Raw genomic sequence first — 15,814 nt, 5'->3', positions numbered from 1 at the left:
GAACATCTGGCAGGCAGAGAGATGAAGATAAGGGAAAACTAGTTCTGTTTTGAATAGGATTAAATTGGGACCAAATGATGCCACAGTGACTCCCCTAATTTACAGCATCCAAGAATTCCAATTCTCTTTAGATAAGAAATTTGATTTTGCTTCACTTCCTTTCTTCCCCAATCCATTGGTTCATTCATTTATTGAACATGGCTTTATGTTAGCCCCAGTGGTGGGCACTGATGATACAGGTGAATCAGACTTGGTCTGCCACCAAACTGTGGGCCTAGAACTCACATGCGAGTGAATCACCCAGGCCTACCTCCCAGAAGTACTGTTGTGGCTGGTTTGAAATGGGGCTCCAAAATCTTTGTTTTGATAAGGCTGTCAGGTGGTTATTTTTATGCCCACTGAAGTTTGGGCGCTACGTTTTGGAGAGGGAGGAAAATCCATGTGTCAAAGATAAATTTACAATGGAAATTAGAAAATATTTTGACTTGATTGATAATGAAAATATTATATCTGAAATCCTGTGAGATACTGCTAAGGCTGTATTCTCTTAAAGAGAAATTTATAGCTTTAACTCATATATTTATTTATAGCTTTAACCTCATATATTTTAAATATAAAAACAAAAGGCTACTACTCTACCTCAAGAAGTTAGAAAAGGTAGCAAGTTAAACTTAAAGAAAGTAGAAGGAGGGAAACACTAGAGATAAGAGCAGAGATCAATGAAACAGAAAATAGAACTACCACAAAGGGGATCAACAAAGCTAAAAGTTGTCTTTTTTTGAAAAAACTAGAAAAATGACAAATCCCTAAGACCAATCCAGAAAAAAATATATAGATGGCACATGAGTATTAGGAACAAAGAGGGCACTACAATACAGGTCACAGAGATGAAGATATAATAAAAGAATATTATGAAGAGCTGTGTTATACTAACAAATTTGAAAATTTTGACAAAATGGAAATATCCCTGGAAAAATACAAATCACTAAAACTCACACAACAAAAAATAAAAAATCTGAACAATCCTATAACTAGTAAATAAATTGAATTTATAATTAAAAAGCTTTCCACAAAGAAACCTTCAGGCCCAGAGACTATTAATGGTGAATTCTACAAAATATTTAAGGAAAAAAGCCACTAATTTTCTACTTTTATGCAAATTCTTTCAGGGAATAGGAGAAAAATTACATGATCATTTAAATAGATGTATAAAAAAGCACAATGACAAAAAAACTTAGCAAACTTAAGCTTGCCAAGAATATAAGGAAAATTTCTTAATTTCATATATGTTATAAATTTCATATATGTTACAAAAAGCCTATAGAGAATATCAAACCCAGTGGGGAAATGTTGAATGCTTTCCATTTAAGATTAAGAATGAGACAAAGATGCCCACTATAATCACTTTTATTCAAATTGTCTGGGAGGTTCTGGCCAGTGCACTAAAGCAAGAAAAATAAAAGACACAAGATTAAAAGAAAAATACAAACATGCAAATATTTACAGATGATAAAACTTTTGTGTGTAGAAAATCCAAAAGAATTATAGAAAAATTATTAGAATTTTATTCATTCTAATAAGTGTATCAGGATTATGAGACACAAGATCAATATATTATAATAATAGTTTTTCTCTACACACCAGCAATAAGGAGTGAGAAAAACTTAAAAAATAGAAGATACTGGCCTGGCACAGTGGCTCATGCCTATAATCTCAGCACTCTGGAAGACTGAGGCAGGAGGATGGCTTGAGGTCAGGAGTCCAAGACCAGCTTGAGCAAGAGTGAGACCCTGTCTCTACAAAAAATAGGAAAATTAGCAAGTCACAGTGGTGTGTACCTGTAGTCCTAGCTACTCGGGAGGTTGAGGCAGGAGGATCACTTGAGCCCAGGAGTTTGAGGCTGCAGTGAACTACTATGATGTCACTACACTCTAGCTGGGGCAACAGAGAGAGAGATTCTGTCTCAAAAAACTAAAAATAAAAAATACCATTTATATCATCCAAACAGCAAACTATAAAACATAATTGAAAAAATTAAAGAAGACAAATAAATGGAGCAATATACCATGTTCATGAATTGTAATGATATATAATATTGCAAAATTGATAGGGCTAAAATGAAATTCTAATAAAAATTCCAATATGTTTGTGTGTGTGTGCATGCGTGTGTAATTTGACAAGCTCACTCCAATACACTTTTAGCATTGCAAAGACCCAAGAATAACTGAAACAAGAGGAGATTTCGTCTACCAGATATTAAGACTTATAAAGCTACAGTATTTAAGATGAGGCAGCATTGGTGCAATGATAACAGAATAGAGCCCAGTAGGCGACCTATGCATATATGGTAACTTGATTTATGACAAAGTTGGTGCAGTAGAGGACAGTCTTTTCAATAAATGGCTCTGGGCTAGTTGGATACTCATAGAAAAATGTATCTTGACCCCTACCTCACACAGACACACTCAAATCAATCTGCTGTACATTGAGATGTTAATATAAAAGGCAAAACAATAAAGCTTCTAAAATACGATATAGGAGAATATCTTCATAACTTTGGCATAAGAAAAGACTTAAACAGGACAAGAATGTTAACATAAGGAAAGGATTAATACATTGAACAACATTAAAATTAAAAACTTCTGGTCATCAAAAGACACCACTAAGAGAATGCCAAGGTAAGTCATAGAATGAGAGGAAATATTTGTAAAACGTATATCCAATAAAAGACTCATCCAGAATATGCAAAGAACTCCTACCAACCAATAAGAAAATGACAGATAACCCAATAGGATAAGAAGCAAGACACTTGAACAGGGACCTTACAAAAGAGAATATCCAACAGGACAAAAACTTAGGAAAATGTGCTGAACCTGATTGGTAGGGAGGAGACACAAAATGAAACCACACTCATTAGAATGACTACAACGAAAAGACAATGCTGAACGTTGGTGAGAGTGTGGAGTGACTAGAACTCCCATGCGATCCTGATGAGAGTATAAATTGATATAACCGCTTTGAAAACTGTGTAGCAATATCTATTAAGGTGACCATATGCACGCCTCACAACCCAGCAATTCTACTTTCAGGTATGTGCCCATAAGAAATACTTATATGTCTTTACCAAAAGACATATTCAGTGTTCGTAAAAGCACTATTTGTAATAGCATAAGCTGGCAACAACCCAAATGCCACTAACAGGAAAATGATAAATAAATTGTGGTATATTCGCACAACGGAATACAGTGAGGATAAATGACCCACAACTACCTACAATGTGGAAGAATCTCACAAACTTTATGCTGAGCAAAATGAATCAGACACAAGAGAGTACGTACTGTATGATTCCATATACAAAAAATCTGAAAACAGGCCAAACTAATATACGGAGGTAGAAGTCAGAGTTGTGATTACCACTGATGTCTGAGTCTGAGTAGGAGGCCAAGGAGACTTTTTGGACTTCTGGGAACGTTCTGTCTCTTCATTTCAGTGCTGATTATGCGTGTGGTTACTTAGTAACAATTCATTGAGAGCTATGCATTTATGTCTTGAGTACTTTTCTTCGTGTGTGTTATACTACTTCAATAAAAAAAAGTTTAAAAAATGAAAAAGTTAAAGAGGCAATCAGATCGTTTCATCATAATGAAAGACAAAGGTGGGAACTGGGAGCTATGGAAGTTCAAAGCTGTCAGAGGTGGGATGGGGAGAGGCGTTGACACCCAGGATAAGTGTAGAAGAAGAGGTGGAAATGAGTCAGAAGAAGTTTAAGAGGCAGCATAGTGTAGTGGCTAAGAGCACTGACTCTAGCGCCAGATTGATTGGGTTTAAGTCCATGCCTCTTACTCTCCTTGTGCCTCAAGTTCCTTATCTGTTAAATGGGGCGATAAAAGTGCTTTCAACACAGGTTGTGAAGATAAATGAGGCAATATCTGTGAAGTGTTCATAACAGTGTCCAAACATAATCAGTACCACGGACCTCTTAACCATTTCAGTACTTCACTCACCGGCCACGAAATGTTGCCCACAGCCGGCACTCATAGTCCGCACGATAGTTTGTGCTGTGCATTGACGACGAATCCGTTTTGCTCTTGTGTGATGAGGAAAGCTTTAAAGCACTGAAAGCTTGTCTTACTTTACAGGCAGCTTTACTTGTAATGTAAATATCAGAATAGGCAACATATACATATATGTTTTCATTACGTTATGTTTAAATGTTCACAATTTTATTTTGATAAATGAAAAATTAGAAAAGTCATATCATAGCTGTCGGCTAAAGTCGCTGTGCGTGTTCATCTGTGGCTATCGACTATAGTCAACACTGGTACCGAAGTAGTTAAAAAGGTGAAGGAAACAGCCCGTACAAAGGCTTAGATGTGTTTGCAGTGTGGCGGAAGCAATTTGGTGTGGCTTGGTGAGGGACGCTCGCCAGGCAGGGATCAGATCCCGAATGCCAGGCTAAGGATCTCAGACTTTACCTCAAAAACAGAGATCTTGGCCGGGTGCGGTGGCTCACGCCTGTAATCCTAGCACTCTGGGAGGCCAAGGCGGGCGGATCACTTGAGGTCAGGAGTTCGAGATCAACCTGAGCAAGAGGGATACCCTGTCTCTACTAAAAAAATAGAAAGAAATTCACTGGACAACTAAAAATATATAGAAAAAGTTAGCTGCACATGCCTGTAGTCCCAGCTACTTGGGAGGCTGAGGCAGTAGGATCGCTTGAGCCCAGGAGTTTGAGGTTGCTGTGAGCTAGGCTGACGCCACGGCACTCTAGCCCAAGCAACAAAGTGAGGCTCTGTTTCAACAAACAAACAAAACAAAAAGCCAAAGCAACAACAACACAACCAAAAACAGAGACCTTGATCTGGACTCCTTTATCCTGGTTTGCCCTCAGTTAGCTTCACCCATAAGCTTCCAAGGCCCTTAAGAAAAAGGGTCATTTTGTTCTAGTAAGGGGTTGGCAAAGGGAAGGAATAGTGACGAGGAAGGAATGGCTTGCCAAGGAGGGTGGGAGAGGCCAGATGGACTTAAGTTCCCCGAAACCAGCCTTCCTCCATTGGCAGTGGGATGAAAGGATTCTCCACAAAGGCCTGTTTTTATTAAATGAACACATAGAAACCAACAGGCAGAGCTGTAGGGGAAGAAGACAGGAAAACTGAGTCATGTACTTATAGCCACAGTCCCCCTTTTTGAATCAACTCCAGCACTCTAGGAATGGAAGAACCCTGGTTCCCTTTGGCCTGTGCCCCTCTGTATACCACCCTGAGCAGGCAGGAGATAAACACATTTCAGAAGATTTAAGAAGTTCCTTATGTATTTCCTCCTCTTCCTTTCTCTGAAATGACAGTACTCCACCATCTCATGGACAAAAAATACCTTTGTGGGGCTGTGGTGGTCTCCTTAACCAGTCCGTACTGCACCGAATTGGGAGAAAGAGTGCCAGGTTCTACTATTCATTTATACTTCTCAAAAATTCAACTTTTTAAATTGTGAAATATAATGTACAGATAGAAATGTGCTTAAGACTTATAGATTCAGATTAACAAATAGTTATAAAGTGAACACTCACTTAACCAGTCGCTCAGCTCAAGAAGTAGAATATTAACATTACCCAGAAACCCCCAGAATTAATGATTCTTTTATTTTAAAAAGCACATTCTTATCATAAGGAATTTGCTATTTGGTGTATAAACAACTGGAAATGGTTTGGTATATTTCTCACCCATTTTAAGTGTCCTAGTTACTGAATCTAAACAAGGCTTTCACCCCAGGCTTGAATAAAAATGCTTCAACTTACTTGGAACATTTTCTTAGAGTCAGGGTCCCTTTTCTTTCCTCCTCTCAAAATACTTTAATTTTTAAAATTATGAACATTTCAAACATACAGAGAGTAATACCATGAAACACACACACACACACACACTCACACAGACACTACTCAGATAGATCAGACAATAAATAAGATTCTACCATATTTGTTTCATCTGTTCCATTTGTTCAAGTATTTCAAAGCAAATCTCAGACATCGCATCACATCCCTACATACTTCAGTATGCAATTCTAAAAATGCGCATATCTTAAAACCACTATGCCATTACTAAACTGACAATTTCTTGGTAATGTCTAATAATAGCAAGTCCACAATCACTCAATTATCTTCATAACCAAATATCTTTTTTACACTGGGCTTGTTCTAACCAAAACAACAATGTCTCGTTGATATCTCTTTTGAGGGTCCCTTAATCCTAGAGCAGGTTCTCCCTTCCCACCTTTTGTTTCATGCCACTGACTTGTTGCAGTTGTCCTGTAGAAAGACCCAACTTTTGGATTTGTCTGTTTGCTCCCTTATGGTGTTATTTAACATATTCTTTAATTTTTTTTTTTTTTGAGACAGAGTCTCGCTTTCTTGCCCAGGCTTAGAGTGAGTGCCGTGGCCTAGCTCATAGCAACCTCAAACTCCTGGACTCAAGCAATCCTTCTGCCTCAGCCTCCCGAGTAGCTGGGACTACAGGCATGCACTACCATGCCCGGCTAATTTTTTCTATATATATATTATTTGGCCAATTAATTTATTTCTATTTATAGTAGAGACGGGGTCTTGCTCTTGCCCAGGCAGGTTTTGAACTCCTGACATCAAGCAATCCGCCCGCCTCGGCCTCCCAGAGTGCTAGGATTACAGGCGTGAGCCACTGCGCCCGGCCTAACGTACTCTTTATTCTTCATTTTCCCCTGGTGATGGAAGTTAGCTCTTAGAACTCTATTGCCTTCAGGTTATTTATTATTTATTTTTTTGCAAGAACACTTCAGAGGGTGCTGTGAGGTTCCTATTTCATCATGCCAGGCTGACATAATGTCTGGCAGTCCTGCTTTTAGTAATGTTAAGATTTATCAGGGAGTTAAGGTGGTGATAGCCCGATCCCTCCATGGTAAATTCTCTCATCAACCTTTCATCTAATGGTTTCATCTTTTGATGATTGCTGCCTGGATCAGTTATTTATTAGGACTTTCATTCAAGTGGTGATCCTTTTAATTCTATCACTTTTCTACACTTGTTAACTGGCATTCTTCTAAACATAAAAATTTCCTTTCATTAACTTGGGCTATTGGGTTATCCCAAAATACAGTTCATACAGGAAAGATAAGATAAATATGGAATTCTGTCAATATAAATGCCATTTTTTTAGAGGAAGGAGTTGATGCCCTAGTTATTTCCAATGGTTCAAATAAAGTTTTTATGTTTTGGTTTTTGGTTTTGCTTCTTGTTTTTAGTGTCATTATGAACTCATTTTTTAAGAAAAAAAATATATTCAGTATGTTTCAATCCATTGCAATAATTATTCTGTTTGATGTTCAAATTGTCCAACATCTGGCCAGTAGGAGCCTCTTGTTTGTTCCTGGGCCTTTTTGACATGACACTAGTAGTCCTTGATAGTTTTCTTGGTTTCTGGTATGAAAAAATGTCCCAGGCTCATGTTGGACATTTCCTGCTCCAGATCTGGAATCTGCCATTTCTCCAAGGAGCCCTGGTTCCTTTTAGTTGGGATATATTTAGACACCAAGATATGGATGCTAGGTGTGCTCATTGATACTAGGCGTCACTGTTTCTGGGTATTTCCAATGAACAAGGCAAGGAAAAATTTTTTTGAAAGAAGCAAAAATGTCATTATATCATATTGATCTTTCCAATCCAAGATTAATATTTCAAGATGTTTATGTCATTTTTAAAATTTTACACTTCATGGGTGGCACTTTTCTCTTATACTGAAAATCTTGGTTCCTAACAATATTTATATGATGGCTTCAATGAATTAAAGCAATAAAACAAATATTTCTACCAAAAATTAGACTCCTGAAAGAAGTCTAAGATTTCTTAGTAGTTATATTTGTTCTTGGAATATATTCTACTAAGTATATGCAATCAAATACTCTGTTCTAAAAGTTGCTGGAAATAGTATATCATCTCTGGAAGCTATATCACCAATATGTTATAGTTAGGCTTATTCACTCCACTTTGCTTTCAATTTTTAGAGACTGTGGTGAGCATTTTCTGGGGGATGGGCACGCTTGTAGCTCTGACACGGTGGTGCAAAGGCAATATATGTAACCAAAGTGTACCCCTGTAACATTCTGAAATAAAAAAATGACTGGTTTCAAAAGTGAAAGAAAAACTTTTAGAGATTGGTTTTTAAATTTTTAACTGAATTTTTAATTTCTGAATATGTAAAAGATTTTGATGTTTCCAAAGTCTCAACTATATAACAAGGCTTATTCAGAGAAATTTCATTTCCATCCTGTCCCTACACTCTGTTATACTCCCTCCCTCATAGGTCACTATGAGGTCATTAATTTTTGGTTTATCCTTCTAGTGTTTCTCTTTGTAATTATAGGTGTCTATCTACCTATAGATGCTTATCCATATGTATGTGTATATGTACTTACATATAATACTTATACTTTGCATTTCCCCCCTTCTTATGCAAAGGTAGCAGACTGGATATATTGTTTCACACCTTCTGCGAGCATCTGTTCAGTGCTTATTATGTCCCCAGCACTGTGCCGAGGTAGTCAGGCAAGAGCGACCCTACTTATCACCGTGTTCCAGTGTATTTTTTGGTCTTACAGTTAATTAGGCCTGCTGCTCTTATCTCTGTTTCTCAGGAGACAGTGCTCCTGAGTGCCACCTCAGTGCCACTTATTTATCTCCATTATCTCGCAGTGAGCACTGACAGTGACGAGCACTTGTCCCTCAGCATGTCAAAAGAATATACATATTTTTAATTACAAAAGCAATACAGGAGAACATGCACATTGTGAGATGCTTGAGCAACGCAGAAGTGTATAGAATAAAAAGCCCTGGTTTCCTCTTACCCTCACCCAATCCCACTGTACTTGCCTGGAGCAATGATTGCGTTGGTGGTTGCCAAATGATGATTTTCTAATTCCATTGTTCCTTGTACATTTATTGGTTTACATTCTACAACAAGGAAGAGTTTTTTCTTCTCTTCCATTTATTTATTCATTCAGCTAGTTCATTTTTATCATGGATTTGCAGATTCTTATTTTATTTGATGGGTTATAAACTGCTACATTTATTATTTATTTTGATGTCCAAATTGTTCCAGAATTTGACAGGGGAGCCCTTTCCTTTTGAGCTTGCTTTTGTGTCCTTTTGTTATGCCCTCATTGTTCTTTGAGCACTTTCTAACTTTCTGGAAAACAAGATGCTCAAGGCTCATCTTGCACTTTTCCTGCCACAGCCGGTTCTCCAAGAATCCGGGCTTGATCTCCTTTTGGTAGAGATACGTAGATATGGGCATTAGGTGTGCTCTTGCTACTGGGGGAGGTCATTTTTACTAGGCCATCTCAGGGGACAGAGCTAGGACAGATATGTGTGTGTGGATATATGTATTCCTACACACATCTACCTATCCATCCATTTATCTATCATCTATCTAATGTCTATATCATCTTCAAAACCATGAGCTCATACTGGTGCTCTAATTCCAATCCCAATCCATATGGTTCATTCTGGCCTTCCTGCTTTCCATCTTTCTTTTTTTTTTTCTTTTCTTTTCTTTCCCTTTCGTTTCCTTTCTTATCTTTCTTTTCTTTCAATGAGATCTTGCTTTGTTGCCCGGGCTACAGTGCAGTGGTGCAATCATAGCTTACTGCAACCTCAAACTCCTGGGCTCAAATAACTTTCCCACCTCAGCCTCCTGAGTAGCTAGGATTACAGGGGTGTGCCACCACATCTGGATGATTTTTTAATTTAATTTAATTTTTTTGTAGTGACAGATCTCTCTATGTTGCCCAGGCTCACCTTGAACTCCTGGCCTCAAGAGACCCTCCTGCCGTGGCCTCCAAAGTGTTAAGATTACGGTTATGAGCCATTGCTTCTGACCTGTTTTCCATGTTTTTAACTCTCTTCTCTGACAGTGAGAGAACTATTTCCCATTATTCACAATATATTTACCTGTTTATTCAATCACAGGATACACATTCAGTAGTTTCAGAATTGTCAACCTACACCACTGTGAAAAATAAAACTACTAACTAAGGTTTAATATTCGTTTACAATTCTTTTTGTTTTTCCCCCTTCAGCATAGCCATGTTAAATTGAAATGGGATCATTTGTTTCTGTTTATAATCCATTCCCTCCCATCATCTTTGGTGATTATGTGAAACATTAACATAATTTTTAAAGTCAAAACTATGTGAAAAATTACACCTGGAGAAGTGTCACTCTGCCATCCCCTGTACCCCATCCCATTCTCTCATCCTTTCACCCTATCCCCACCCTACCATGTGGGTAAGAAACCTCAGTAGTTTCTGGTTTACCCTTCTTGTGTGGTTATTTTTTATTTTTACATAAAGGAACAATATACATTTATCGTTTCTCCTTTCTTACACACAAGCTAGCATACTATAGATACTATATTGCACTTTGCTTTTTCTTTTGTGCCGTTTGCTTTGCAACTGTATCCTGGAAATGTATGTACTTGTAAAAATATTTTTATGGTAAAACATAATATACATATAGAAAAGTGCACAAAACATATATTCACTTTTAAAGGGTCATTACAAATCAAACACCTGTATAACCACCACTCGAGTAAAGAAATAGAACATTGTTAGCACGTCTGGGTGACTTTAGCCAATCATAGCTCCCGCTCTCCTCCAGAGGTAACCATCGTCCGGAATTTTATGGTGTTTATTTCCTTCCTTGCTCCTCTTCATGGTTTGCCACCTTAGCTTAGTTTTGCCTTCATTCAAGTATAACACACACACATAAAAGTGCACAAAAATTATGAATAACGTGATGAGTTTTCACAAACTGAACATACTCCAGTAAAGAAACAGATGTTGACCAGCACCCCAGAAGGCCCACCTGTGTCCTCTCCCAGTCACTGTCCAGGGTGGCCACCATTCTGATTATAAGGGCACAGTTTAGTTTTGCCTGGTTTTGTACTTTATATACATGGAAGACTAAGAGATTATATACTTCTTTTACTTAATTTTATGTTTGTGATATTTATTCACTCTGTTGACTGAGAAGACAGTTCATTTGTATTGCTCAATAACATTCCATTGTCAGGATATACCACAACTGGGTATCCATTTCACTGACATTGTTGGGAACTTGAGTTGTACATACATAGCTTGTAAAATTAGGAAAAAGTAAGTTGAAGATTGTAGCCTCACAGGTCAGACAGACAGATGAGGAAGAGAGTTGCAGAATAAGTTCACCATCAGAGTTATACATGTGGAGTTTTAGGCACATGAACCTAGAGGACTGAGCTATGCTTTCAAGGATGAGAAGACAGGATCTGTCTAGGAGAATATGGAGAGAAAGAGGATAGAGAGGGATATGTACACACACACACACACACACACACACACACACACACACACAGAGGGAGGGGGTATTTTATTCCAGGAAGAGGGAGAGCATGAGGAACTGCTAGCATTTGGGAAGGCTGGGTCAGAGGGAGCTACATTTCAACATCGAGGGGAGCTTGCAGGGTTGGTTGGTGAGGCAAAGGACATGTCACAAAAAGTCCTAGGGTGCTGGGTTAAAGAAGATGGGACTTTATCCCTTAAGGGATTGGGACAGTACTGAATTATTTTTCTCTCCTCTTCCTTTTTTTTTTTTTTTTTTAAAAGCACAGTCATCATATGGCCTATTTTACAGCTTAGAAGGATCTCTCCAGCAGGGACAGCAGGGAGGAAGGACTGGAAGGGTACAAACAGGAGGCAAGGAGACCTGTAAGGAAGCCACAGCAACATTCAGGGAGTGATACACATTGGTGGTTAAGAGCAAAAGTCCCTATCACCAGTAAGCTTGGGACGCAGGGAAAAAAAAAAAAAAAACAACCAAAATCAAAAAAAGAGAGCAAAAATCCTGGATTCTGGCTTCTAAATGTGTGTCTCCGGCCCAGTTCTCTCTCCTGACCTCCAGACTCTCATGTCCAAATTTCTACTCGATAGCTCCACTTCACTATCTCATAGGTGTTATAGCAAGTGTGACAGCGAGTGGTCCTGAGGACAAACCGAGCGGCACACATAGAGTCGGAGAATCAAAGTGTATTCACCAGCGGGCTCAGAGGGGCCTCACCACCAAATTCTGAGCCCTGTCTACCCGATTTTTCCCACTTTTATTAAGTTGGGGTAGTCTGAGAGGTGGGGTATCAGGTTGCTAATGCCCACCAGGTAATAGGTTAGTATTATGTTGATGCATCAGGTAATGGGGTAGTTGATGCACCAGGTAATAGGTTCAATGTTATGCTGATGCAACACGTAACAGATTAGTTGCTGGGCCAGGTAATAAGTTAGTGTTATGCTGATGCATGTCTTCCATGAGGGGTGGGGGTCTCGGGTGCCTGATGAGCCAAGTAATACATGAGATGGGGGTTTTCCTTATCATTCACCCCTTTGATGCCCTTATATGTCTAGTATAGGGCATCATTTCCCAGTGGGTGATAGCCTCATAAGGCCATTATGTGATCTGTTGCTCTCCAGGTTACAGTTGTCTACGAATTTTATAATTTTATTATAACTGTAATATTTTATAATATTACAGTTATAATATTATAACTAATAATTATTACAGTTGTCTACGTAATTTTATAAAAAATACGAATTTTATCAATTCGTAGACCCCCTCAATATGCAGGGGCCTGTAATGGTGCCAGTCCAGTATTTCTTTCCCCGCTGTGGCACACCTGAGCCGGACTATAACATGTCTTTGGCATGTAGGTGCAGACTGTGAAACCTCCTGTGGTCCAGAAGCCTCCAGTAATCCCATTAGTGGAGGAAATACAAGTCCTAGCATGACAAGGCTCAGGGCAGGCTTTCTCTGCCACAGTTGTTAGGGCGAGCGCCCCAACCAGGAGGAGGGTAGGGACTGAGGCAGGAGTAGACATCTATAATGAGCCAAAATACCACAGTTAGAGACGCCCTCTGCAGTCCAGTCCAATCTCCTGGAGCTACCGAGAAGAGTCCGATCCCCAGTAGAGTCACTACAACCCCAATGAGGGCCAGGGCCAGCGGTCCCATTTACTCCTGTTCAGTCCTGGGTGTGGCTGTCCTCTTTTGGACATGGTTAAGCAGAATCTTTAGTGGGTTCTGCTGGTCCTGATGTGCAGTCCAGAGATCAGTTTTGTTGTCTGGCTCAGCCTTTTTCACCTGGGAGTGATGGATCCACACGGTGATACCTGCAACTTTAACAGCAGTGGGAGTAACTAGTATCACAGTATGGGGACCCTTCCAGGTGGGCTCTAGGGGTGTTCTTTTCCAGTCCTTTACCCAGACTAGATCCCAGGCTGGTGGGGGTGGACAGGGAGACCCAGGGCGACAGGGTTTTTTCTCTAGGATGGTGTGGTGGATATGGCGCATAGTTTTGGCTAAGGCTTGGAGGTGTGTGTTTATATTCAATTCCCCTAGTTGTCTAATGGCTCCCCTTAATCTCTTGATGAGTGGGGGAGGTCTACCAAACGGGATTTCCAAGGGTGAATATCCTCTGGGCCCTGGTGTGCACCTGACTCTGAACAGGGCTAGGCTTAGCATGTCTACCCAGGGTAATTGTGTTTCCTGACATAGCTTTGCTAGAGTGGCCTTGAGGGTCCGGTTCATACACTCTTCTTTCCCTGAGCTCTGTGACCTGTAGGCTGTGTGTAGTTTCCATTTGATTCCTAGTGCCTTAGTGAGGGTTTGCATGACCTCGGCAGTGAAGCTTGTTACGTTGTCACTGCCAAAGGAGAGTGGCAGACCATACCTGGGGATGATTTCTCTCAATAGAAGCTTTGCCACTTCCCTAGCCTTTTCGGTCCTGCCTCCACCCAGCCTGAGAAGGTGCATATCACTACCAGCAGGTATTTATAGCCCCGACATGGTTTTACTTCTGTGAAATCTACTTCCACATCCTCGAACGGACAGGTTCCAGTGTACTGAATTCCTGGGGTGGGTCTCGGCCTGACCGCTACATTGTTTTTAGCACAGGTCTGGCAGCGGGCACTGACTGCTGCAGCAATGGATGTAAGTTTGGCGATGTAGTAGTACCAGGCGAGCAGCTGCGTGAGGGCTGTTTTCCCTAAGTGAGTCAGGGTGTGATCTCCGGACACAGTGAGTATGCTAATTTATTGGGGATAAGGATGTTATGGTTCTGTAGGTGCCACCACCCGTCTGCGTCCTTCTTGGCCTTTTCCTGCTCTGCCCATTGGTTCTCTTCTGGGGCATACTTCGGTTCTTTGGGCCACTCGGGTGCCAACAAGATTTAGCATTGGGTTGCAGTGTTGTCCTCTGAACATTCTCGGGTGGCTGCTTGGTCTGCCAGACAATTAATTGCCGGTGGCAATTGGATCTGTGCCCTTTTGGTGCCCTCGACAGTGGATGACTGCAATTTCTTTTGGCTCCCAAACTGCCTCCAGCAGTTGGAGGATTTCATCCCTATTTTTGATCTCCTTTCCACCTGCAGTCAGCAGTCCCCTCTTCCTGTATATTGCCCCGTGGATATATATTGTGGCAAAGGCATACTTAGAGCCTGTGCATGCCTGAGGGCTTGGATGAGGGCCATAGCTCCGCCCTTTGTGCCGACCACCCTTGGGGCAAAGGAGCTGACATGATGACCTCATCCACTGTGGTGACTGCAAAGCCTGCCAGTCGTTTCCCATTCTGGATAAAACTACTGCCAACCCTGTAGAGTTCTAAGTCCGATGCCGGTAGAGGACTGTCTTTCAGATCTAGCCGGCTGGCAGGGACCTCCCCTACTGCGTCAGTGCAATCATGGTCCGGGTCCCGGGCTCGGTGGGTAGGAGGGTGGCGTGATTCAAGGTCTGCACAGGCTTCAGGGTGCCCTGAGGATTTCCCCATAGCAGTACCTGGTATTGTGCTGACCGGTTGCTTGAGAGCCACCAGTGCCCAGAGGTGTTCATTAGAGATATCACTGTATGAGGGACTCGCATATGGAGTTTTGTCCCAGTGTGAGTTTGTCTGCTTCCTTGACTAGCAGGACGGTGGCCAGCAGTGCGTGGAGGCAAGGCGGCCATCTTGCTGCTACCGGATCCAATTGTTTTCACAAGCAAGCCACTGGTCTCTGCCAGGGGCCCACAGTTTGAGTCAAAACCCCCAGAGCCACTTGTTTCTTCTCGTGTACAAACAGGTTAAAGTCTTTGGTGAGGTCTGGTAGCCCTAGGGCGGTGGGCTCTTTTTAGTAAGTCTTTTATTTCCTGGAAAGCCCTTTCCTGACTCTCCGCCCATTCCAATCCTTTGTTTTCAGGCCCACGCAGGGCCTCGTACTCTGTACTCTGTTTGGCTTTAGGGAGAAACTTGGGGTCCAGATGCGGCAGAATGCGGCCGCCCCGAGGAATTCTCTGAGTTGTCTCTGACTGGTCGGCCTGGGAATCGTACAGACGGTGTGCTTCCGCTCATGTCCCAGCGTCCGGCGCCCCTGAGTGATGTGGAAACCCAGGTACTTCACCTGTTGCCTGCAGATCTGTGCCTTTTTCCAGGAGACTTTGTATCCATTGTCAGTGAGCAATTGGAGCGGGCACCGGGTTCCCCTATGGCAGTCTCCTCTGGTTGGGCTTGCTAGAAGAAGGTCACCGACGTACTGTAGAAGGGTGCAGCGGGTTTCTTCTTGCAGAAAGGAGATGGGGTCAGTGGCTAGAGCCTCCCCAAATAGAGTTGGTGAATTTTTAAATCCCTGTGGTAGCCGTGTCCAGGTCAGCTGGGTTTTCCTCCTAGTCTGAGGATCCTCCCACTCGAAGGTGAACAGGGGCTGGCTCTTCGGAGTGAGCCGCATGCAGAAGAAAGCATCCTT

This window comes from Microcebus murinus, unplaced genomic scaffold (genome assembly GCF_040939455.1).
Source record: "Microcebus murinus isolate Inina unplaced genomic scaffold, M.murinus_Inina_mat1.0 scaf008_hap2_Mmur4.0, whole genome shotgun sequence".
Classification (NCBI taxonomy): Eukaryota; Metazoa; Chordata; class Mammalia; order Primates; family Cheirogaleidae; genus Microcebus; species Microcebus murinus.
The sequence above is the reverse complement of the archived record's forward strand: the minus strand, read 5'-3'. Positions refer to the sequence as shown.